Here is a 25,794-nt window from a genome sequence, read left to right on the forward strand (position 1 = left end):
GTTAGTATTTGCCTGGCATATGTTTTTCCATCACTTTTTATAACCTCATGTTTCAGGTATGATTTTAATGAACAGTAGATACATTTTGAATTTTTTAATCCAATCAAGATTGTGTCTTTAAATCCACAAGTTATAGTCCAGTTATGTTTATTGTGAATGATAATACATTCAGATTTATTTATATAATCTTGTTATGGGATATGTCTTTTATTCTTTTTCTATACTTTTTTTTTCTCCTTTCATGCCTTTTTTTCCCCCCATTGATCAATTTTTTTTAATTCTTTTTTTTTCCCCTACTGGTTTGGAAGTTGGAAACTCTGGTAGTGTATTGGTTAAGAGTTTGGCTGCTAACCAAAAGGTTGGCAGTTCAAATCCACCAGGTGCTCCTTGGAAACTCTATGGGGCAGTTCTACTCTGTCCTATAGGGTGGCTATGAGTCGGAATCGACTTGACGGCAATGGGTTTCTTGGTTGGGTGCAAGCTCTTGTCTGAATGTTTGGTAGAATTCTCCAGTGAAACCATCTTGGCCAGAGCTTTTTTTTTGTTGGGAGTTTTTAATCTTTTTTTTATTACCTTTCAATCTCTTCTCTTGTTATGGGTCTTTTCAGAGTTTCAGCCTCAGTTTGTGTTAGTTTAGGTAGGTAGTGTGTTTCTAGAAATTTGTTCATTTCCTTTAGGTTTTCAAATTTGTCAGTGTATATTTTTTCATAGTCCTCTTATGATCCTTTTTGTTTTAGTTGAGTCTATTGTAATGCACCCCATTTCTTTTCTTATTTGGGTTGTGAGCATTCTTTCTTGTTTTTCTTTTGTCAGTTTGGCCAATGGTTTGTCAATTTTGTTGATCCTTTCAAAGAACCAACTTTTGGTTTTTGATGACTATTGTCATTTGTTTCTGCTCTGATATTTATTATTTCCTTTCTTCAGGTGGCTGTGGGCTTCTTTTACTGTTATCTATTTGTTTGACTTGGATAACTAATGTTTTGATTTTTGTCGCTTTCTTCTTTTTTGATGTGTGTGTCTATTGCTATAAATTGACCTTTGAGCACTGCCTTTGCTTTGTCCCAGAGATTTTGGTATGATGTGTTTTCATTCTCTCTCTTTTTTTTTTATTAACTTTTATTGAGCTTCAAGTGAACGTTTACAAATCAAGTCAGTCTGTCACATATAAGTTAATATACATCTTACTCCTTACTCCCACTTGCTCTCCCCCTAATGAGTCAGCCCTTCCAGTCTCTCCTTTTGTGAAAACTTTGGCAGCCTCCAACTCTCTCTATCCTCCCATCCCCCCTCCAGACAGGAGATGCCAACACAGTCTCAAGTGTCCACCTGATATAATTAGCTCACTCTTCTTCAGCATCTCTCTCCCACCCACTGTCCAGTCCCTTTCATGTCTGATGAATTGTCTTTGGGGATGGTTCCCGTCCTGTGCCAACAGAAGGTTTGGGGACCATGACCGCCGGGATTCCTCTAGTCACAGTCAGACCATTAAGTATGGTCTTTTTTATGAGAATTTGGGGTCTGCATCCCACTGATGTCCTGCTCCCTCAGGGGTTCTCTATTGTGCTCCCTGTGAGGGCAGTCATCGATTGTGGCCGGGCACCAACTAGTTCTTCTGGTGTCAGGATGATGTAGGTCTCTGGTTCATGTGGCCCTCTCTGTCTCTTGGGCTCTTAGTTGTCGTGTGACCTTGGTGTTCTTCACTCTCCTTTGCTCCAGGTGGGTTGAGACCAATTGATGCATCTTAGATGGCCGCTTGTTAGCTTTTAAGGCCCCAGACGCCACATTTCAAAGAGGGATGCAGAATGTTTTCATAATAGAATTATTTTGCCAATTGACTTAGAAGTCCCCTTAAACCATGATTCCCAAACCCCCGCCCTTGCTCCGCTGACCTTTGAGTATTCATTTTATCCCGGAAACTTCTTTGCTTTTGGTCCAGTCCAGTCCAGTTGAGCTGACCTTCCATGTATTGAGTGTTGTCCTTCCCTTCAACTAAAGCAGTTCATTTCAGCTAATCAATCAGTAAAAAACCCTCTCCCTCCCTCCCTCCCTTCCCCCCTCGCAACCACAAAAGTATGTGTTCTTCTCAGTTTATACTATTTCTCAAGATCTTATAATAGTGGTCTTATACAATATTTGTCCTTTTGCCTCTGACTAATTTCCCTCAGCATAATGCCTTCCAGATTCCTCCATGTTATGAAATGTTTGACAGATTCGTCACTGTTCTTTATCGATGCGTAGTATTCCATTGTGTGAATATACCGCAATTTATTTACCCATTCATCCGTAGATGGACACCTTGGTTGCTTCCAGCTTTTTGCTATTGTAAACAGAGCTGCAATAAACATGGGTGTGCATATATCTGTTTGTGTGAAGGCTCTTGTTTCTCTAGGGTATATTCCGAGGAGTGGGATTTCTGGGTTGTATGGTAGTTCTATTTCTAACTGTTTAAGATAACGCCAGATAGATTTCCAAAGTGGTTGTACCATTTTACATTCCCACCAGCAGTGTATAAGAGTTCCAATCTCTCCGCAGCCTCTCCAACATTTATTATTTTGTGTTTTTTGGATTAATGCCAGCCTTGTTGGAGTGAGATGGAATCTCATTGTAGTTTTAATCTGCATTTCTCTAATGGCTAATCGAGAGCATTTTCTCATGTATCTGTTAGCTGCCTGAATATCTTCTTTAGTGAAGTGTGTGTTCATATCCTTTGCCCACTTCTTGATTGGGTTGTTTGTCTTTGTGTGGTTGAGTTTTGACAGAATCATATAGATTTTAGAGATCAGGCGCTGGTCGGAGATGTCATAGCTGAAAATTCTTTCCCAATCTGTAGGTGGTCTTTTTACGCTTTTGGTGAAGTCTTTAGATGAGCATAGGTGTTTGATTTTTAGGAACTCCCAGTTATCTGGTTTCTCTTCGTCATTTTTGGTAATGTTTTGTATTCTGTTCATGCCTCGTATTAGGGCTTTTGGCTTTGTTAATTCTTTCAATTGTTTTTCTGTTCTCTAATTCATTTAGTTCAGCTCTAATTTTATTATTCGTTTTCTTCTGGTGCCTGATGGATTCTTTTGTTGCTCACTTTCTATTTGTTCAAGTTGTAGGGGCAGTTCTCTGATTTTGGCTCTTTCTTCTTTTTGTATGTGTGCATTTATCGATATAAATTGGCCACTGAGCACTGCTTTTGCTGTGTCCCAGAGGTTTTGATAGGAAGTATTTTCATTCTCGTTGCATTCTATGAATTTCCTTATTCCCTCCTTGATGTCTTCTATAACCCAGTCTTTTTTCAGGAGGGTATTGTTCAGTTTCCAAGTATTTGATTTCTTTTCCCTAGTTTTTCTGTTATTGATTTCTAGTTTTATTGCCTTGTGGTCTGAGAAGATGCTTTGTAATATTTCAATGTTTTGGATTCTGCAAAGGTTTGTTTTATGACCTAATATGTGGTCTATTCTAGAGAAAGTTCCATGTGCGCTAGAAAAAAAAGTATACTTTGCAGCAGTTGGGTGGAGAGTTCTGTATAAGTCAATGAGGTCAAGTTGGTTGATTGTTGTAATTAGGTCTTCCGTGTCTCTATTGAGCTTCTTACTGGATGTCCTGTCCTTCTCCGAAAGTGGTGTGTTGAAGTCTCCTACTATAATTGTGGAGGTGTCTATCTCACTTTTCAGTTCTGTTAAAATTTGATTTATGTATCTTGCAGCCCTGTCTTTGGGTGCATAAATATTTAATATGGTTGTGTCTTCCTGATCAATTGTCCCTTTTATCATGATGTAGTGTCCTTCTTTATCCTTTGTGGTGGATTTAAGTCTAAAGTCTATTTTGTCAGGAATTAATATTGCTACTCCTCTTCTTTTTTGCTTATTGTTTGCTTGATATACTTTTTTCCATCCTTTGAGTTTTAGTTTGTTTGTGTCTCTAAGTCTAAGGTGTGTCTCTTGTAGGCAGCATATACACGGATCGTGTTTCTTTATCCAGTCCGAGACTCTCTGTCTCTTTATTGGTGGATTTAGTCCATTTACATTCAGCGTAATTATAGATAAATAAGTGTTCAGTGTTGTCCTTTTGATGCCTTTTTATGTGTGTTGTTGACACTTTCGTTTTTCCACATACTTTTTTGTGCTGAGACGTTTTTCTTAGTAAATTGTGAGATCCTCATTTTCGTAGTGTTTGACTTTATGTTTGTTGAGTCGTTACGTTTTTCTTGGCTTTTATCTTGAGTTATGGAGTTGTTATACCTCTTTGTGGTTACCGTATTATTTACCCCTATTTTTCTAAGTAAAAACCTAACTTGTATTGTTCTATATCGCTTTGTATCACTCTCCATATGGCAGTTATATGCCTCCTGTATTTAGTCCCTCTTTTTGATTATTGTGATCTTTTACATATTGACTTCCGTGATTCCCTGTTATGAGCATTTTTTTTAAATTAATCTTAATTTGTTTTTGTGATTTCCCTATTTGAGTTGATATCAGGATGTTCTGTTTTGTGACCTTGTGTTGTGCTGGTATCTGATATTATTGGTTTTCTGACCAAACAATATCCTTTAGTATTTCTTGTAGCTTTGGTTTGGTTTTTGCAAATTCTCTAAACTTGTGTTTATCTGTAAATATCTTAATTTCGCCTTCATATTTCAGAGAGAGTTTTGCTGGATATATGATCCTTGGCTGGCAGTTTTTCTCCTTCAGTGCTCTGTATATGTTGTCCCATTCCCTTCTTGCCTGCATGGTTTCTGCTGAGTAGTCTGAACTTATTCTTATTGATTCTCCCTTGAAGGAAACCTTTCTTTTCTCCCTGGCTGCTTTTAAAATTTTCTCTTTATCTTTGGTTTTGGCGAGTGTGATGATAATATGTCTTGGTGTTTTTCTTTTTAGATCAATCTTAAATGGGGTTCAATGAGCATCTTGGATAGATATCCTTTCATCTTTCATGATGTCAGGGAAATTTTCTGTCAGGAGATCTTCAACTATTTTCTCTGTGTTTTCTGTCCTCCCTCCCTGTTCTGGGACTCCAATCACACGCAAGTTATCCTTCTTGATAGAGTCCCACATGATTCTTAGGGTTTCTTCATTTTTTTTAATTCTTTTATCTGATTTTTTTTCAGCTATGTTGGTGTTAATTCCCTGGTCCTCCAGATGTCCCAGTCTGCATTCTAATTGCTCGAGTCTGCTCCTCTGACTTCCTATTGCATTGTCTAATTCTGTAATTTTATTGTTAATCTTTTGGATTTCTACATGCTGTCTCTCTATGGATTCTTGCAACTTATTAATTTTTCCACTATGTTCTTGAATAATCTTTTTGAGTTCTTCAACTGTTTTATCAGTGTGTTCCTTGGCTTCTTCTGCAGTTTGCCTTATTTCGTTTCTGATGTCTTGAAGCATTCTGTAAATTAGTTTTTTATATTCTGTATCTGATAATTCCAGGATTGTATCTTCATTTGGGAAAGATTTTGATTCTTTTGTTTGGGGGGTTGTAGAAGCTGTCATGGTCTGCTTCTTTATGTTGTTTGATATGGACTGCTGTCTCCGAGCCATCACTGGGAAACTAGTTTTTCCAGAAAATCCGCTGACTGGGACGCTGGCTCCAGGCTCCGAAAACAATCGCTGGTTCCCTGTATTTGTTCGTTTTCCATCTCTAAATCTGTGTTTGTTGTTCAGGGTTCGTAGATTGTTATGTATGTGATCGATTCACTTGTTTTTCCGAGTCTTTGTTGCAAGAGGGATCCGAGGTAGCGTCTACCTAGTCCGCCATCTTGGCCCCGCCCTTCATTCTCTTTTGATTCTAGGAATTTTTTTAATTCCATCTTTGATTTCTTCTATTACCCAGTTGTTTTTAAGAAAGTTTTTATTCAGTTTCCATGTATTTGATTTTTTTCCTTGCTTTTCTCGTTACTAATTTCTGCTTTGATGGCATTCTGATCAGAGAAGATGCTTTGTATTATCTCAGTGTTTTGGATTTTGTTGAGGGTTGCTTTGTGGCCTAAGTTGCAGTCTATTCTGGAGAACATTCCATGTGCGTTGGAAAAGAATGTGTACTTTACTGCTGTTGTGTGGAGTATTCTATATACATCTGTGAAGTCAAGTTAGTTGATCACGGCCTTTAAATCTTCTGTATCTTTGAGTTTCTTTCTAGATGTTCTGTCCCTTACCGAGAGTAGTGTGTTGAAGTCTCCTACTATTACTGTGGAATTGTCAATTTCTCTTTTTCAGTGCTTGTAGAGTTTGTTTTATGTATTTTGGTGCCGTGTCATTGGGTGCATGGGTATTTATTATGGTTATGTCCTCATGGTGGATTGTCCCTTTAGTCATTATATAATGTCTTTCCTTGTCTTTTATGGTGGATTTTGTTTTAAAGCTTGTTTTATCTGAGATTATGATTGCCACTCCTGTTCTTTTTTTGGTAGCTGTTTGCTTGATATATTTTTTCCATCCTTTGCTTTTTAATATATTTATGTCTTTGTTCTAAGGTGTGTCTTTTGTAGACAGCATATTGATAGGTCCTTTTTTTTAATCCATTCTGTCACACTCTGTCTCTTTATGGGTGCTTTTAAACCACTTACATTCAGTGTGTTATTGATAAGTGTGAGTTTATTGCTGTCATTTTGTAGTGCTTTTTTGTGGTGCTGATGTTTTATTTGTTCTTCTTACTCTTCTATGCTGAATTCCCTTTGAGGAGTTTTTTTTATTTCTTTTGTTTTTGTATATTTTGTGTTTAGTGCAACTTTATGTTTTTCTTCTTTATTTTGATAAATAGGTTTGTTAACTTTCTTTGTGGTTACCTTGAAATTTACCCTTATCTTCCTAAGTTTGAACCAGTCTTTTATTACTTGGTATTGCCTTGCCTTCCTCTGCATTGAAAGTTCTACAGCAATGTGTCTCGTTTTTTGGTTTCCTCTATGGGGTTCATTGATCCTCTTGGATAGCTGGCTCTTCATCTTTCATGATACTAGGGAAGTTTTCTGTCAGCAAATCTTCAGTGATCCACTCTGTGTTTTCCATTTTCTCCCCTTGTTCTGGAACTCTGATCACATGCAAATATTTGCTTTTGATTGTATCACATATCATTCTCAGGGTTTTATTTATTTATTTATTGTACTTTAAGTAAAAGTTTACAATTAAGTCAGTTTGTCATATAAAAACTTATACACACTTTGCTATGTACTCCGACCTGCTCTCCGCCTAATGAGACAGCACACTCCTCCTCTCCACCCTGTATTCCCAGTGACCATTCAACCAGCTCCTGTCCCCCTCTGCCTTCTCATCTTGCCTCCAGACAGGAGCTGCCCACATAGTCTCATGTGTTTCTTGTCTACTTGAGCCAAGAAGCTCACTCCTCACCAGTATCATTTTCTGTCTTATACTCCAGTGCAATCCCTGTTTGAAGAGTTGGCTTTGGGAAGCCCAGTCTTGGGCTAACAGAGGGCCAAGGAACCATGACCTCCGTGGTCCCTCCAGTCTCAGTCAGACCATTAAGTCTGGTCTTTTTACAAGAATTTGAGGTCTGCAGCCTACTATTCTCCTGCTCCATCAGGGATTCTCTGTTGTGTTCCCTGTCAGGGCAGTCATTGGTGGTAGCTGGGCACCATCCAGCTCTCCTGGTGTCAGGCTGATATGGTCTCTGGTTTACGTGGCCCTTTCTGTCTCCTAAGCTCATATTTACCTTGTGTTTTTGGTGTTCTTCATTCTCCTTTGCTCCAGGTGGGTTGAGACCAATTGATGCATCTTAGATGGCTGCTTGCTAGCATTTAAGACCCCAGACGCCATTCACCAAAGCGGGATGCAGAATGTTTCCTTAATACATTTTGTTATGCCAGTTGACCTACACATCCACTGAGTGTCCTTTTTTTTAAAAAAAAAATATGTTTTGATGTTGTCTGCTCTCTGGGACATTCAGAAATTATTTTCTTCATTTATCGATTGTGGATTTTTTTTATCCAACTTTTTTTTTGTTTATGTCTAGGAAGGCAGGCTGAGCTTGTTTTGTTGCTCACTTGTCAATGGGCATGGTACTTCTCACCACCTTGCCCAGGTGGGCAGGGCCAGTCACTCAGCTATGAAGTAGCAGGGCAGGTCCAGTGAGGATAGAGGGGTAGGTACAGGTAGTTTGTGGCACAAACTGGGGCCAAGGGGGGAGGGCCAGGTGGCAGCACAGGGTGGGGTCTGGGGGACTGCGTCAGTGCAGCTCGGGGACACGGTGCTCGGCACATGGTGCAGATCGGCAGGGGCTAGGAAGAGGATGTGATGTGTGGAGCTAAGCGGGTGAGTGAAAGAAGAGAAACGAAAGCAAAAAAAAAAAGAAAAAATGAAGGAAATAAGTAAACAAAATGGTGACGTGGTAGGATTTGGCATGTAAGGGTGGGGCAGAGTTGGTGAGGCCATGTGCCAGTGGCTCTCTAGCTGAGTGGTGAGGCTCAGCCTGTCGAGAAGGGGTGTGGATGGTACACAGGGCTAGGTGGGCAGGAGAAAGGAAAGGAAAGATGGGAAAAAGAGAGAAGAAACCAACAGAGTAAATAAAAACAAACAAAAAAATATGGTGGTGGGGGAGCCAGCCATTGGGGGTGGGACAGAATTGGGGTGGCAGTGAGCTGATGTCTCTCTCGCCAGTCAGCATAGCATGGCCCATCAGGAAAGCAGCGGAGGCAGCACAGGGCCTAGATGCGAGGGAGAAGGAAAAGGGATAAGGGTGAAGACAAAGAAAAATAGAAAATATGGTCTTGAGGGATCCAGCCTGTGGTGGAGGCGCAAACCTGGGGAGGCCATGTGTCAGGGGCTCTTCAGCCAAGCAGTACAGCACAACTCACCAAGGGGGGGGTAGCGTACATGGGGTCAGGTGGGTGGGAAAAAGGAAAGGAAGAGAGAGAAGAAACATCAACAAAGCAAACAAACAAACAATAAATAAGTAAAATGGTGCTGAGGGAGCTGGTTGGTGATGGCAGCACAGACCCAGGAAGGCCAAGCACAGTGACTCTCCAGCTGAGCAGTGCAGCATGACCCTTCAAAAAGGGATGGGGGCAGTGCATAGTGCTGGGTGGGTGGGAGAAAGGAAAGGAAGGAAAAGACAGAGAGAGAAGAAATAGAAAAAAAAAGAACAAAGCAAACAAACAAAAAAATCACAGCCCATCAAGAAGGGGAGGGGATGGCACATGGGGTTAGTTGAGTGGGAGAAAGGAAAGGAAGGCAGGGTGAGAGAGAAGCAACAAAATAAGCCAAAACTAAATAAATAAATAGCAAAACAAACAAACAAAAACAAATGGTGTTAAGGGGCCAGCCAGTGGGTGTGGGGCAGACCCAGGAGACAGTGAGCTGGTGTTCACTCTGGCTGAGCAACTGTGGCCCGTTGGAAAGTGGCAGAGGCCGAGTAGAGGGAAGAAGGGTGGGGGTGGGAAAGCATGTATCCATGGTTATTGGGTGCTCTGTCTCCTCTTGGTGAAGCTCCTTGAAATTGCTTTCCCATACTCCCTGTCCATGGTCCTTAGTGGCTGAGATCCGAGGTGGTGAATCCGAGTGGCACTGCACTGGTGTCTTTCTGGCCAAGCAACAATGGCCTGTTGGAAAGCAGCAGAGGCCTTGTACAGGCAAGAAGGGTAAGGGGTGGGAAAGCGTGTATCCCTGGTTACTGGGTGCTACCTGTCTGTCTTCCCATACCCCCTGTCTGTGTTTCTTGGTGGCTATAGTTGAAGATGGCGAATCCATACTGTGTTAGCTGGTAGGAGACCTCCACTCTGTAGCTCTCCTCGTTCTCTGTTCTCTGTCAATTTCTTATTCCATTCGGTGCTTGATCGAGCTCTTTATTCCTTCATTTGATGCTTAGGGTTCCGGGATTGATGTTTGCACCTGTTTTACTTTGTTTATCAGGTCTTTGCTGCAGAGGGACGGCATAGTGCTTCTGTCTACAGTGCCATGTTGGCTCCACCTCTGCCTTTATTGTCTTTAATAAGCAATTTTTATTTTTATGTAGTGTATTCTTAGAAAGGTTATTCACTTATTTGTTTATTTATTTCAATTCTGGTGGTATTTCAGTTATCTAGTGCTGCTATAACATAAATACCATAAATAGGTGGCTTTAACAAACAGAAATTCGTATTCTCAAAGTCTAGGAGTCAAGATGTCTGAATTCAGGGTGCCCATTCTAGGAGAAGCCTTTCTCTCTTTGTCGGTTCTGGAGGAAGGTCCTTGTCTCTTTAAGCTTTTGCTGCTGGGTGACCTTCATGTGGCTTGGCATCTCTCTTCCACTTGCTTGTTTAATCTCTTTTATATTTCAAAAGAGATTGACTCAAGATACACCCTACACTAATCCTGTCTCATTAACATAACAAGGACAACCCATTCCCAAATGAGATTAAAACCACAGGCATGGAGGTTAGGATTTACAATACACAATTTTGGGGGACATAATTCAATCCATAACATTCCATCTTTTGGGCCCCCAAAATTCATGCCCTTGTCACCTGCAAAACATATTCACCCTGTCACATCATCTCAAACATCTCAAATCAACTTCAAGTCCAAAATCTCATCTTTTGAATCATGTAATCAAATATAGGTAAGACTTTTAGTGTATTTTATCTGATGGCAAAATTCCTCTTCATCTTGAACCTGTGAAATTGAGACTACAAATTTTCTGTTTCTAAACTACAATGGTCAAACAGGTACAAGGTAGACACTTCTATTACAAATAGGAGAAATTGGAGGGAAAGAAGGGATAACAGGTATCTAGTGCTGCTATAACAGAAATACCACAAGTGGATGGCTCCAACAAACAAAAGTTTATTCTCTCACAGCCAAGTAGGCTAGAAGTCCAACTTCAGGACGTCAGCTCCAGGGGAAGGCTTTCTCTCTCTGTCAGCTCTGGAGGAAGGTCCTTGTCATCCATCTTTCCATGGACTAGGAGCTTCTCAGTGCAGGAACCCCAGGTCCAAATGATGTGCTCTTCTTCTGGCACTACTTTCTTGGTGGTATGAGATGCCCCCAAAACATCTGTCAACCTGGCTAGGTCATGATCCCCAATGTTGTATGATTGTCCATCATTTTGTCATCTGATGTGATTTTCCTGTGTGTTGTAAATCCTATCAGTATGATATTAATGAGATGGATTAGCACATTTATGTTGATGAGATATACAAGATTAGATTGTGTCTTAAACCTATCTCTTCTGAGATATAAAAGAGAGAAGTGAGCAGGGAGACGGAGGACCTCATACCACCAAGAAAGAAGCACCAGAAGCAGAGTGCATCCTTTGGACCCAGGGTCCCTGTGCCTGAGAAGCTCCTTGGCCAGGGGAGGATTGATGACAAGAACCTTCCTCCAGAGCTGACAGAGAAAGCCTTCTCCTGGAGCTGATGCCCTGAACTTGGATTTGTAGCCTAATAGACTGTGAGAGAATAAATTTCTCTTTGTTAAAGCCATCCACTTGTGGTATTTCTGTTATAGCAGCACTGGATGACTAAGACAACAGGCACCTAGCAAGTCCAAAACCCAGCAGAACAAATTACATTAGCTCTCGAGGCTTGAAAATAATCCTCTCTTCTCTGAGACCATTTGGGCAATGACACCACCCTCCAGACTCTGGGTGTTGTCCACACCCTCTGGATTCTGGGTGGAGGCCCCTCAGCTCTGGGTTTCACTCCACCTTCCAGGCCCCCTGGGATGACAACTCTGCTTCTTTGACTTTAGGCGGCCCCATTCTCCTAGTCCACTTGAGTGATGGCTCCACCTCCTTGGCCCCAGCAGGCCCCATTCTCCTGCCCCTTGGGCATGGCAGCCCTGCCCCTTCAGCATTGGTGGAGGCCCCATCCCCCTGGCACACCTTAAGGGCAGCCCCACACTCTGGAACCATGTTGGTGAAGATCAGACTCTTTGAAACCTAGGAGGCTGTGGCCCCACCCTTCAAGATCCAGGAGACCGTGTCCCCACCCTTTGAAAATGAGAAGGCCCTGCTTCTTGTGCTCCTTCCAACAGTTCTGTTGATCTCTAAGCTTTTCCAGGGGTGCTCCTGTTCTTTTCTTGAAGGACAACAGATTTGGCTCCTTTGCCTGGTTCCTGCCTGTAGAATTCTAAGAGGCAGACAGCATTCTTTCGATCTTTCTCTGTCCCCTTCAGCCTTAGGTGATGGGTTTTCTGCTGTGGTAGTTGGTTAGATCCATCAGTCACAGGCTTCATCGCTTTAATGAAAGATTGTGTAGCCACATCCTTGATGAACACTCTAGGACATCGGCCCTTAGTTTTTACAACAGAATTTTCCAAATCTTTAAGTTCTGTTTTCATTTTGCACAATTTTTAAGTCCATCCCTTTCCTCTCACATTTTACTATGAGTGACAAGGAGAAACCATGCACAAATGTGTAACTAAGGTATGGCAGGTAGGGCATGTGGCCTGGGTGCTGCTTGAGGAGGGGCTCTAATGTGCAGTTTTTATTAGCCATTGTAGTTTCCATCACCAGCTGTGAGACAACATTCAGCAGTTTAAAATTAATAGCCATAGGTGCTCTTTTCTGTAGGTAGGCTCCTGACCACATGGTCCCCTTAGGATCTTGTTTAGAAACCTCGTCAACCAGTTATCCAAGATCATCACTTAAAAGTCCTACCTTCCACAAACATTTGAATATAATTCAGACAAGTTCTTTGCCACTGCACGAAAAACATCACCCTTCCTTCATTATCCAATCACTTGTTCATCATTTTCTTTTACAGTATCACCAAAAGAACATTTAACATCCACATTTCTAGTAACATTCTGTTGCTGGCATCATATTCTCTAAGACAATAGAGGCTTTCTCCATAGCTCTCCTCGCTTCCTTCTGAGCCCTCACCAGAATTGCCTTTGATGTCCGTAATTCTACCAACAGTCTCTTCAAGGCAATCTAGGATTTTACTATGAAGCACCTTAAAACTCTTCCAGTCTCTCTCTACCCATTACCCAATTCCAAAGCCACTTCCACATTTTATCATGCAGTATCCCCTTGTTCTGTTCGGACGACTGCCTCTTGGTCTATGTACAGGTTCTGCATGAGCACAATCAAGTGTTCTGGAATTCCTATTCTTTGCAATGTTATCCATAATTTGTTATGACCCATACAGTCAAATGCCTCTGCATAGCCAATAAAACACAGGTAAACATCTTTCTTGTATTCTCTGCTTTCAGCCAAGCTCCATCTGACATCAGTAATGATATACCTCGTTCCACATCCTTTTCTGAATCTGGCTTGAATTTCTGGAATTTTCCTGTTGATGTACTGCTACAGCCATTTTTAAATTAACTTCAGCAAAATTTTGTTAATTTTTAAATTAATTTGTTAATTATATTGTTGATAATTTCCACATTCTGTTGGATCGCCCTTCTTTGGAATGGGCACAAATATGGATCTCTTCCAGTCGGTTGGCCAGGTAGCTGTCTTCCAAATTTCTTGGCTTAGATGAGCTAGCACTTACAGGGTTGCATCCGTTTGTTGAAACATCTCAATTAGTATTCCGTCAATTCCTGGATCCTTGTTTTTCACCAATGCCTTCAGTGCAGCTTGGACTTCTTCCTTCAATACAATCAATTCTTGATCATATACTACCTCCTCAAATGGTTGAACATGACCAGTTCTTTTTGGTACAGTGACTCTGTGTATTCTTTCCATCTTCTTTTGATGCTTCCTATAAAATATTAATATATAAATAAAATATAATACCTGTACCCATTGCTGTTGAGTCAATTCCGACTCATATCAATGCTCTAGTGTAGAGTAAAACTGCCTCATTGGGCTTCCAAGGAGTGACTGGTGGATTTAAACTGCTGACCTATTGGTTAGCAGCCATAGCTCTTAACCACTGCACCACCAGGGCTCCATAAAATATTATGTATATATAAAACAATATTTTTGTTCCCTCCCTTATCTCATTACATATAAAATATGATTTAAATGGGGTTAGTGCGTTTTAAGTTGTATGCATATTAGTCTTGTCATATTAAGCACAAGTATGACTTTATAATTGTCTTTAGTTAGAGATTAAATATGGATTAAGGACATGTGTAGAGGTGTCAAGTTGAAAAGGGGTGGACTGTGATTATTAATGTTATATGTCAACTTAGCTAGGCTATGATTCTCAGTCTTATGTAATTTTCCTCCATTTTGTGACCTGATGTAAGGGGAGTTTCCTAGGGGGCGTGGCCTGCATCTGACACATATGGATGTTCTGGCAATGCTGACTCTCTCTCAATCCTGCATTTGACTCATCATCCTCTGATCTCTGGTTCTTGGAATGTGAGCCAGCAGTCTGCTCTCTGACCTGCAGATTTTGGGATTCACCAGCTCCTGCAGCCCAGGAGCCAGCAGCCTGCCATGTGACCTGTGGATTTTGGGTTCGTCTGCCCCGCAACCACGTATGTCAGGAGAAGCCTCCAGCTTGATGCCTGACCTATGGATTTGGGACTTGTCAGCCCCAGCCTCCACAACTATGTGAGCCATTTCCTTTAAATAAATAAATCTCTATCTCTCTCCATATACATACACATACACATACACATACACATACACATACACATACACATACACATACACATACACATACACATACACATACACATACACATATGTATATATGCTTAACTGGTTTTCCTCTAGAGAACACAGCCTAAGGCAAGTAGTAATTCAGCAAAGTGGAAGGGTACAAGGTCAACAAATGAAAATCAGTTGGGTTCCCATTCCCAAAGCCAACTCTTCAAACAGGGATTGGACTGGATTATAAGACTTAAAATGATACTGGTGAGGAGCAAGCTTCTTGGATCAAGTAGACACATGAGACTATGTGGGCAGCTCCTGTTTGGAGGGGAGATGAGAAGGCAGAGGGGGACAGAAGCTGGCTGAATGAATGGACGTGGGGAATACAGGGTGGAGAGAAGGAGTGTGCTGTCGCATTAGGGGGACAGCAACTAGAAGTACATAGCAAGGTGTATATAAATTTTTGTATGAGAGACTGACTTGATTTGTAAACTTTCACTTAAAGCACAATAAAAAAAATCAGTTGGCTTCCTTTACACTAACAGGGAGAACACTGAAAAGGAAAACAAGAAAACAATAATTAAAAAAAAAACCAAACCCACTGCCGTCGAGTTGATTCTGACTCATAGCGACCCTATAGGATAGAGTAGAACTGCCCCATGGAGTTTCCAAGGAGCGCCTGGTGGATTTGAACTGCCAACCTTTTGGTTAGCAGCCATAGCACTCAGCCACTGCGCCACCAGGGTTTCCAAGAAAACAATACCACTTATAACAGCCCCTCAAAGGATAAAATACCTAGGAATAAACCTAACAAGGGATGTAAAAGACCTGTACAATGAAAACTACAAAACTGCTGTAAGAAACTAAAAGAGACCTACACGAATGGAAGAACATCCACGCTCATGAATTGGAAGACTTAACATTGTCAAAGTGTCAATAATACTCAAGACAGTCTATGTGTACAATGCAATCTCAATTCAAATTCCATCAACTTTCTTTACTGAAATGGAAAAACTAATCACCAACTTTATATGGAGAGGAACCAACCAAGCCCAGCCCATTGCCGTAGGGTTGATTCTGACTCATCAGGACCCTATGGGTCAGAGTAGAACTGCCCCATAGTGTTTCCAATGAATGGCTGGTGGATTCAACCTACCAACCATTTGTTTAGCAGCCAACTCTTAACCACTGTGTCACCAGGTTTCCATGGAAAGGAAAGAAGCCCTGAATAACCAAAGCAATATTGAAGAAGACTAAAAAAGTAGGAGGCTTCACCCTTCCCAATCTCATAACATACTATATAGCCACAGTAATCAAAACAACCTTATACTGGTTCAATGACAGGCATGTAGACCAATGGAATAGAATTAAGAACCCAGAAATAGATTCATGCATCTGTGAGCAGCTGATTTTCAAAAAGGAGTCGAAGTCCATTCAATGAGGAAGAAACTGTCTTTTTAACAAACAGTGCTGGCAAAACTGGATATCCAGTTGTAGAAAAATGAAACAGGATCCATGCCTCACACCATACACAAAAATTTGACCAAAATTGATCAAAGACCTAAACGTTAAGGCTAAAACTATAAAATTCTTGTAACATAACCCAGGGACAAAACCACAGGACCTAATTATTTTTCAGAAATAGGTTATCAAATAGGTTGTACAACTACAAATGTACAAACAGCAGAAAATAAATTAGATAAGTAAGATTTCCTAAAAATTAAATACTTAAGCTCATCAAAAGACTATCAAAAGAGTAAAAAGACAAACTACAGATTGGGAAAAAATCTTTGGGAACCACATATCTAAGAGTCTAATCTCTAAAATATATAGAAAACTTCAACAACTCAATCACAAAAAGACAAACAATCCAATTGAAAAATGGGCAAAGGACATGAACAGAGAACAGATACTTCACCAAAGAGGACATTCAAGTTGCCAACGAACACATGAAAAGATGGTCGCAATCATTAGCCATTAGAGAGGTGCAAATCAAAACTACAATAAGGTATCATTTCACCTCTGCAAAAATGGCACTGATACAAAAAAAAACCCAGAAAAGAACAAATGCTGGTGAGGTTGTGGGGAGATTGGAACACTTATCCACTGCTGGTGGGATTGTAAAATAGTACAACCACTTTGGAAAACAGTATGGTGCTTCCTCAAAAAGCTAGACATAGAAATACCTTATGATCCAGCAATCCCACTCCTTAGTATATACCCTAGAGATCTAATAGCAGTGACACAAATAGACATATGCACACCTATGTTCACTGCAGCATTATTCACAATAGCAAAAAGATGGAAACAATCTAAGTGCCCATCAACAGATGAATGGATAAACAAAATGTGGTACATATACACAATGGGATAGTACTCAACCATAAAGAATTATGATGAGTTCTTGAAACATAGCATGGATGAATCTGAAGGACATTATGCTGAGTGAAATAAGTCAATCACAAAAGGGCAAATATTGTATGATCCCACTTTAATAAGAAGAAAAGAATAAATGTATATACAGAGACCAATGCTTATTGGTGGTTACCAGGGAAGGGTGTGGGGGGTGGAAGCGCTATTGAGATAACCCTCTATTGAGATAGTAGACACTTATTATTTTTGTTGGTAGGAAAGGTAGCATTGAATGTGGGTTAAGAGCACACAGCTTGATCAAGGTAAACAATGTCACTAAGAAGTGCACAAGAGAAAAGGATGTCTTGGGTAAAGAATATGACAAATATAATTTTGCAACAACAAAAACAAAAAAAACCAAACCCGTTGCCGTGGAGTCGATTCCTACTCGTAGTGACCCTATAGGACAGAGTAGAACTGCCCCATACGGTTTCCAAGGAGCACCTGGTGGATTCAAACTGCTGACCTTTTTGGTTAGCAGCCATAGCTCTTAACCACTCTGTTAACAGGGTTTCCTTGCAACAACAACAACAACCAAAAAATATATGCGTGGTTATACAAATATGTATGTAGGCATATAAATGTGTGAGTATGAATATGTGGGCACATATGTGTGCACAGATAGAAGTATCTATAGGCTTATGTACATACAGGTATGTGTGTGTATGCATGTATACGGATATATATAATAAATGACATAGGGAACACAGGCACAGATACTTCTTAGATATAACCAAACACCTTGTAAGATTGGTTCTCTGGGCTTGAAGACTTATGACCACAGTCTCGTTGAGCAACTCAAGTAATTGGCATAATATAGTTCGTAAAGTGTAGGTTCTACATCCCAATGTGGCGAGTTGTGTCTGGGGTCTTAAAAGTTTGCAAGCAGCCATCTAAGATACAACTATCGGTCTCTATTCATCTGGAACAAAAGAGAAAGAGGAAACAAAAGACTCAGAGAAGAAAGTAGTCTACAGGACTAATAGTCAACATGAACCACGGCCTCATCTACCCTGAGACCAGAAGAACTAGATGGTGCCTAGCTACAACTACTGCCCTTTCTGGTCAGGGCCACAATGGATGGATCCTTATAGAACAGGAGAGAAATGTGGAACAGAATTCAAATTCTTACAAAGTCCAGACTTGCTGGGCTGGTTTAGACTAGAGGACTCCCTGAGGCTATTGCCCTGAGATATGCTTTAATCCTTAAACTAAAATTATTGCTTGAGGTCACCTTTTAGCTAAAAAACAGATTGACTCATATAAAATAAAGAGTATCACCCATGAGTAATGAGCTTCCTTAAGAAAAATCATCTATAGGAGACCAAATGCTCAAAAATTACTCTAAAGCAAAGATGAGAAGATAAGAGGGCAGAGAAACTAGAGTACTAAAAATGGTACAATCATAAAGGAATGAATGAGAATAATTACACATCGTGAAAAATGTAACTAATATCACTGAATAACTTGTATAGAAGCTGTTAAGTGGAAATTCGCTGTGTAAACTTTTGCCTTAAACACATAAAATATTAATTTAAAAAAGAAAGCAGTATTCGATTATAGCCCAAATTATAAAATAAATATCCCTGAAGTCATACTGATGTAAAAAAAAAAGATTCAGTAAACAAACGAATGAATAAAGAAGAGACAAATCTCCCATGCAGAAGAATTCCAAATAATTTATGTAGATACTTCACCCTCAAGAAGGCGGACCATAACTCCCCACTCCTTAAATGTGAATTGCACGTAGAGACTTCCTTCAAAGAGTAAAGTATGAAGAAGGGGAAAAAAGAGTCACTTTACAGTGGAGAAACTTGGCAAACACTATCTCAGCCAGGTAACCAAGGTCAACATCAAAAGTGAGAAGTGATGTTGATAATAGGTTCCTGTTATGGATTGAATTGTGTCCCCTAAAAAATATCTGTTGAAATTCTAACCCCTGTACCTGTAAATATGACCCTGTTTGGGAATAAGGGTTTTCTTTTGTTATGTTAATGAGGTCATACCAGTGTAGGGTAGGTCCTAAACATAATCACTTCTGAATTATAAAAGGACCAGAATAGACACACACAGGGGGAAGACAGACAACATGTGAGGATCGCTCTACAAGCAAAGAAACTCCAAGAATCACCAGCAGACAACAGAAGCAAGGAAAGAGGCTCACAGAAGGAATTGAAATGGCCAAAACCCTGTTTTGGACTTTTAGCCTCCAGAACGTGAAAAAATACATTTGTGTTCTCTAAAGCCACCCATTTGTGGTATTTGTGTTACAGCAGCACTAGATAACTAAGACAGCACCTTTACTCTAGTCTAATCATGAGAAATCAGACAAATTTCAATAGAGGGACATTCTACAAAATACCTGGCCAACCAAAAAAAAAAAAAAAACTAAACCCATTGCTGTCGAGTAGACTCCAACTCATAGAGACCCTATAAGACAGAATAGAACTGCCACATGGGGTTTCCAAGGAGCGGCTGATGGATTTCAACGGCCAAACTTTTGGTTGGCAGCCGTCTTAGTCATCTAGTGCTACTATAACAGAAATACCACTAGTGGATGGTTTCAACAAACAGAAGTTTATTCTCTCACAGCCTAGTAAGCTAGAAGTCCAAATTCAGGGAGTCGGCTCCAGGGGAAGGCTTTCTCTCTGCCGGCTCTGGAGGAAGGTCCTTGTCAGCAATCTTCCCTTGGTCTAGGAGTTTATCCACACAGAAACCTCGAGTTCAAAGGGTCCTGACACTGCTTTCTTGGTGGTATGAGATCCCCCTGTCTCTCTGCTTGCTTCTTTCTTTTATATCTCAAAGGAGATTGGCTGAAGACACAATCTAATCTTGTAGATCTCATCAACGTAACTGCTACTAATTCAACTCATCAACGTCATAGAGATAAGATTTACAACACATAGGGAAATTTCATCAGATGACAAAGTGATGGACAATCATACAATACTGGGAATCATGACCTAGCCAAGTTGATACACATATTTTTGAGGGACACAATTCAATCCATGATAGCAGCCAAGCTCTTAACCACTACACCACCAGGGCTCCAAATATCTGGCCAGTATGCCTCAAAACTGTCAAAATCATCAAAAACAAGGAAAATATGAGAAAATGTCATAGCCAAGAGGAGGCTAAAGAGACATAACAATTAAATGTAATGTGGTATCCTGAATGGGATCCTGGAAGAGCAAAAAGATGTTAGGTAAAAACTAAGGACATTTCAAAAAAGTATTTTTAATTAATAAACTGTTTAGTAACTTAATAAAGTCACTTTAATTAATAATAATGTATCAATATTGGTTCATTAATTATAACAGATGTATTATTAACAGATGTTAATAATAGCTAGATTTGGGGTATATGGAAACTGCACTATCTTCACAAATTTTCTGTAAATCTAAAACTGCTCTAAAAATAAAGTTTATGTCTTACAAGTGGACAAATTATTTTAATAGACATTTCTTCAAAGAAAATACACAAATGACCAATAAGTATATGAGAAGATTCTCAACATCAACAGTCATCAGGGAAATGCAAATTAAAACCACAGTGAGGTACCTCTTCACACCCAGCATAATGGTAACAATCAAAAAGACAGAAAATAATTGTTGGCAAGCATGCAATGAACTTGGAATCCTCATACGGTGCTGGCAGGAAAGTATAATGGTGCAGATGCTTTGGAAAATAGTCTGGCAATTCCTCAAATGGTTAAAATGTAGAGTTACCGTATGACCGAGTAATTCCATGCTTAGGTATATACTCAAGAGAACTGAAAACATATGTCCACACAAAAATTTATACACTAATATTCAGAGCAGTGTTATTCATAATAGCCAGAAGAGTGGAATGGATAAACAAAATATGGCATATCCATACAAATGAATATTACTCAGCCATAAAAAGAATGAAGTACTGAGACATGTTGTGACATGGATTTACCTTGAAAATGTTAAGGTAAATGAAAGAAGCCAGGCATAAAGGCTATATATTGTATGACCCCATTTATATGAAGTGTCCGGAATAGGCAAATCTGGAAAGCAGATTAGTTGTTGCCTAGATCTGGGGAAAGAGGGGAATATGGAGTGACTGCGAATGAGTATGGCGTTTCTTTTCAGGGGTGATGAAAATGTTCTGGAATTAGATAGCAGTGATGGTTGCATAACGTTGTGAATATACTAAAAACCACTGAATTGTACACTTCAGAAGGGTGAATTTTGTGATATGTAAATTATATCTTGATTTAGAAATCATTAAAAAAAACAGTAAAAAAATCGTGTGCTACAGATGATAAATTCTGTGGGTGTTCAGAGGAATGGGAGATCAGGGAAAACTTCATACAGGAGATGGATCTTGATCTGGCTTTTGAAGGATGGCTAAGATTTGGGCACTCCAGGCAAGTGAAGGCCCAGAATTTAGTAATGAACATGCCAGATTTGAGCATGGTATGAAAACTGATCTGACTAAATTGTATAATTGCATGGGGGATTAGCAGGGAGTAAGACTGGCTAGGTAGGTGGAGGAAAATTAGGCAGGACATTGAAAACTAGCAGAAGAGTTTAGTCTTGATCCAGTACATAGAGATTTTTATCAGAGAATTGACATGATACGGAGACAGGAAAGGCAGGATATAGCCTACTACTTAAAGAGCATAGGCTTTAGAGTCGGACAGACCTAGGACTGAATCATGGCTGAGACTATTTCCATCACGACTATTGTATCTTTACTATTTCACAGTTTTAAAGTTAGTACGTTTGAATCTTGATATGGTAAGGCATCATTGTCACTTTCTCTCAGTAACTGTGCTAGCATTCTCCCACTTACGGCTTGTTCTAAATATTCTTTTTTTTTATAAGCCTAGAATGATTGAGCAACAAAGCTTCAGGTCCCCAGTTATGTTGTATTAGAAGAGATAGGGTTAAATGCATGCAAGTGATGGGGTTACCCTTGGTGTGGAGGAGAGACACTTATCTCTAAGACATAGAATAGGAATGATGATAGGTAACACTTACTGAAGTTGCTGCTCTAAGAGCTGTACATGGATTATTTTTTTTAATTCCCACACCTGCCTTGTGAGAATGAGAAAACTGAGCAAAGAGAGAATAAATAACTTGCTGGATGTCACACAGCTAGTAAGCAGCAACACAGAAATTGAACAGAGGCAGTTTCACCTCAGAGCCTCTACCACTGAGAGATACACATAAGATGCAAATAGATTTTGAACTGTGGAATTTATGAGGACAAAAGGAGATAGGCAGGAATGATATTGAAGTCTTGAGGAAAGTGGAGGGGATTTAGAACAGCTAATTATAGTCAAATCGGGGAGGAATAGGAAGACTGCAGGGCCATGTTGAGGGCCTAACTGAGGCAGAGAGCAAAAATTCATAGTGGACCCCAACTACACATTTTTGCAATTTTCTCTAGCAGTGCTGCAACAGCAAAAGTAGAATTTGATGATGGGGGTTGGGGAAGGCAAGTAACTGTTACCAAGTGTATTATTAAAATCGACAGAGTGACAGTAGCAAAAATGGCAGAGTAAAGAAGTCCTAAATTCCAGCTGTTCATAAGAATAATGGAAAACTGGAAAAAAAAACTGCCAGAATCAACTTTTTCAGAGCTTGGGAAATTAACTAAAGACTTATAGCAATGGGGGCAGTACTTATTCAAGAAAAATGGCTGAATCTTGGTAAGAACAGCAAACCTTATGGTGTTTTAACTTACTCTATTCCCATCCCCCCAGCCCAGGTCAAAGCCTCAAAAATAACAGCCCCATTCCCAGTACCGAAAGGACCAGAACAGAACTCATTCCCAAAGTACTGTCATTATTTTTCCTGTCTGGAAACTTCTTGGAAAACTGGTTCAAACGGCTTGTCTTTATTAATCACACAGTGCTAAAAGCCTCTTTCCCCAGGGCGGAGGGCATTTCTTGAAAATATTTAAGGGCAAGTGTGTTAGTATCAGGGCTCTCTCAGGCAACCGATAACAGTTGGGGCAAACAATAGACCAACTGAAAAGCTTAAAAGGAAAAGCTGAGGAATGAGAGATTCGTAGGGGTTTAGAAAAACTTTGACATCTTCCCAGGACTAAAAAATATCATGCACACGCACGTGCACATGCTCAGGAAAGACCTGAAAAGGCCCTAAGCTCTCACCTCTGTCTGACCGAAGACTCTGTCAAAGCAGGAAGAACAGGTTAAGGCAGAGTATTACACTGTCTCAGAGTTGAAGGCATGCCCAACATGAACACAGAGACTCTCAGAAGAAGAGACTGGGAGATATTTGGTTCTAGCCATTTAAGTAAATCTCAACCACTTGAACACTAAGCAAACTTACCACCACCCGTCTGTCATTTTGTTGTACTGTGGTGGCTTGTGTGTTGCTGTGATGCTGGAAGCTATGCCACTAGTATTTCAAATACCAGCAACATCACCCATGGTAGGCAGGCTCCAGCAGTTTCCAGACTAAGAAAGACTAGGATTCTATGAGCAAAAAATTGAATGACGCTGAAAGCATCGAAAGAAGATGGAAGGAATACACAGTCACTGTACCAAAAGAATTGGTTGATATTCAACCATTTCAGGAGGTAGCATATAATCGAGAACCACTGGTGACAAAGGAAGAAGTTCAAACTGCACTGAAGGCACTGGTGAAAAAAAAGACTCCAAGAATTAATGGAATACCAACTGAGATGTTTCAATCAATGGGTGCAATGCTGGAAGCGCTTCCTGATCAATGTCAAGAATTTGAAAGATGGCTACTTGGCTAACCAACTGTAAGAGATCCATATCCGTACCCATTCCAAAGAAAGGAGATCAAATGGAAAGCAGATTTTAGCAAACAACATCATTAATATCACATGCTAGTCAAATTTTGCTCAAGATAATTAAAAAATGGCTGCAGTCATATATCAACAGGGAACTGCCAGAGCTCAAGCCAGATTCAGAAGATGTAGAATGAGGGATGTCATTGCTAATGTCAGATCCATCTTGGCTAAAAGCAGAGAATACCAGAAAGATGTTTACCTGTGTTTTATTGAACTATGCAAAGGCATTCATTCAACTGTGTGAATCATAATAAATTATCGATAACATTACGAAGAATGGGAATTCCAGAAGACTTAACTGTACTCATGCAGAACCTGTACACGGATCAAGAGGGATCAAAAGGCAGTCATCTGAACAGAAAAGGTGTTCCGCAGATTTTCCTTTCCCTTATTCAATCTGTATGTTGAACAAAAAATCTGAGAAGCCAGACTATATGAAGAAGAACATGGCATCAGGATTGGAGGAAGACTCATTAACAACCTGTGATATACAGATGACCCAATCTTGCTTGTGATAAGTGAAGCTGACTTGAAGCACTTACTAATGAAAGCTTAAGACTACAGCTTTCAATATGGATTACACCTGAACATAAAGAAAATAAAAATCCTCACAATTGGACCAATAAAACATTATGATAAGTGGCAAAGAAATTAAAGTTGTCAAGGATTTTATTCTACTTGGATTTAACAATCAATGCCCATGGAAGCAGCAGACAAGAAATCAAACTGTGTACTGCATTGGTCAAATCTGCTGCAAAAGACCTCTTTAAAGTGCTAAAAAACAAAGATGTCACTTTGAGGACTAAGGTGTGCCTGAAGCAAGCCATGGTCTTTTCAATTGCCTCGATATGCATGTGAAAGCCGGACAGTGAAAAAAGAAGACTGAAAAGGCAAGTTGACACATGTGAATCATGGTGTTGGTAAAGAACCAGGGCTGCCAGAAGAATGAACAAATCAGTCTTGGAGGAAGTACAGCCAGAATGCTCCTTCATCTTAATTACTCTCAACACATCATCAGAAAAGACCAATAGCTAGAAAAGAACATCATGTTTGGTAAAGTGGAGGGTCAGTGAAAACAAAGGAAACCCTCAACAAGATGGATTGATACGGTGACTGCAACAATGGGTTAAAACATACCGACTGCGAGAATGGCAAAGGACTGGGCAATGTTTTGTCCTATTATACATAAGCTAGCCATTTTTTTAGCCATGGTGAATTTTATCTTATGTGACTTATATCTCAATAGGAAAAAATTTAATTGTCAACCATGGGGTCTAAGTAGTTGCATGCCCATAAGAGGCACACAAGGAGAGACAGAATGAGTGAAATTTGAGGAGCTTCATTTCATGATGATGAGAATGAAAAAGGTTTTCTGAAACAGTGAGTGGTAAAAATGGAAGGACATGATATTATGATTGGAAAGGGGAATTTTGGAGCTCAAGTTACTAAAAAGTTTCTAAAATGAGCAGTATAGATTATGCCTGAATGTAAAAAAATGAAAAATCCTCACAACTAGACTGATAAACAGCATCATGATAAATGGAGAAAAATTGAAGTTGTCAATGATTTTGTCCTACTTGGACCACTGGGTTCAGAATCTGTTAACCTTTGTATCACGTCTCTTCTTAGGTGTTACTTGCCAACTTCCTGCTCTCACCCCTCTTATCCTGCCTCACTGGCTTATCTCTTACTCTTACCACCAGAGGCCTGGGTTAGTTATTTTGTTATTTATAACAATGCAAGTGAACAAATTCAGGTATAAAACCTTAATACAAAACTTAAATCCTTCCTTCCAGCACTGTCACATCTATCTCATGCCAGCACCCCCAACAATGCTCTACACTCCAGATCTGGTGCTCCCATATCCCATTTTTATTGCAATAGAGGGGGGCCCATCTTCCTGTTGGGAATGGGAGACATGAAATGAGAGAAGGCTTCATAGAAGAGGCTTCAATATGAGCTGGGCCTTGAACAATGGGGCAAGATTTCCACAGGCAAAGATGATAAAGAAAGAACATTCTAGAAAGAGGCAAGGATATTAACAAAAGGCAAAGAGGGAGGTTGATACATAGTTTGAATTTGTCACAGGTA

This window comes from Loxodonta africana, chromosome X, assembly GCF_030014295.1.
Source record: "Loxodonta africana isolate mLoxAfr1 chromosome X, mLoxAfr1.hap2, whole genome shotgun sequence".
NCBI classification, from domain to species: domain Eukaryota; kingdom Metazoa; phylum Chordata; class Mammalia; order Proboscidea; family Elephantidae; genus Loxodonta; species Loxodonta africana.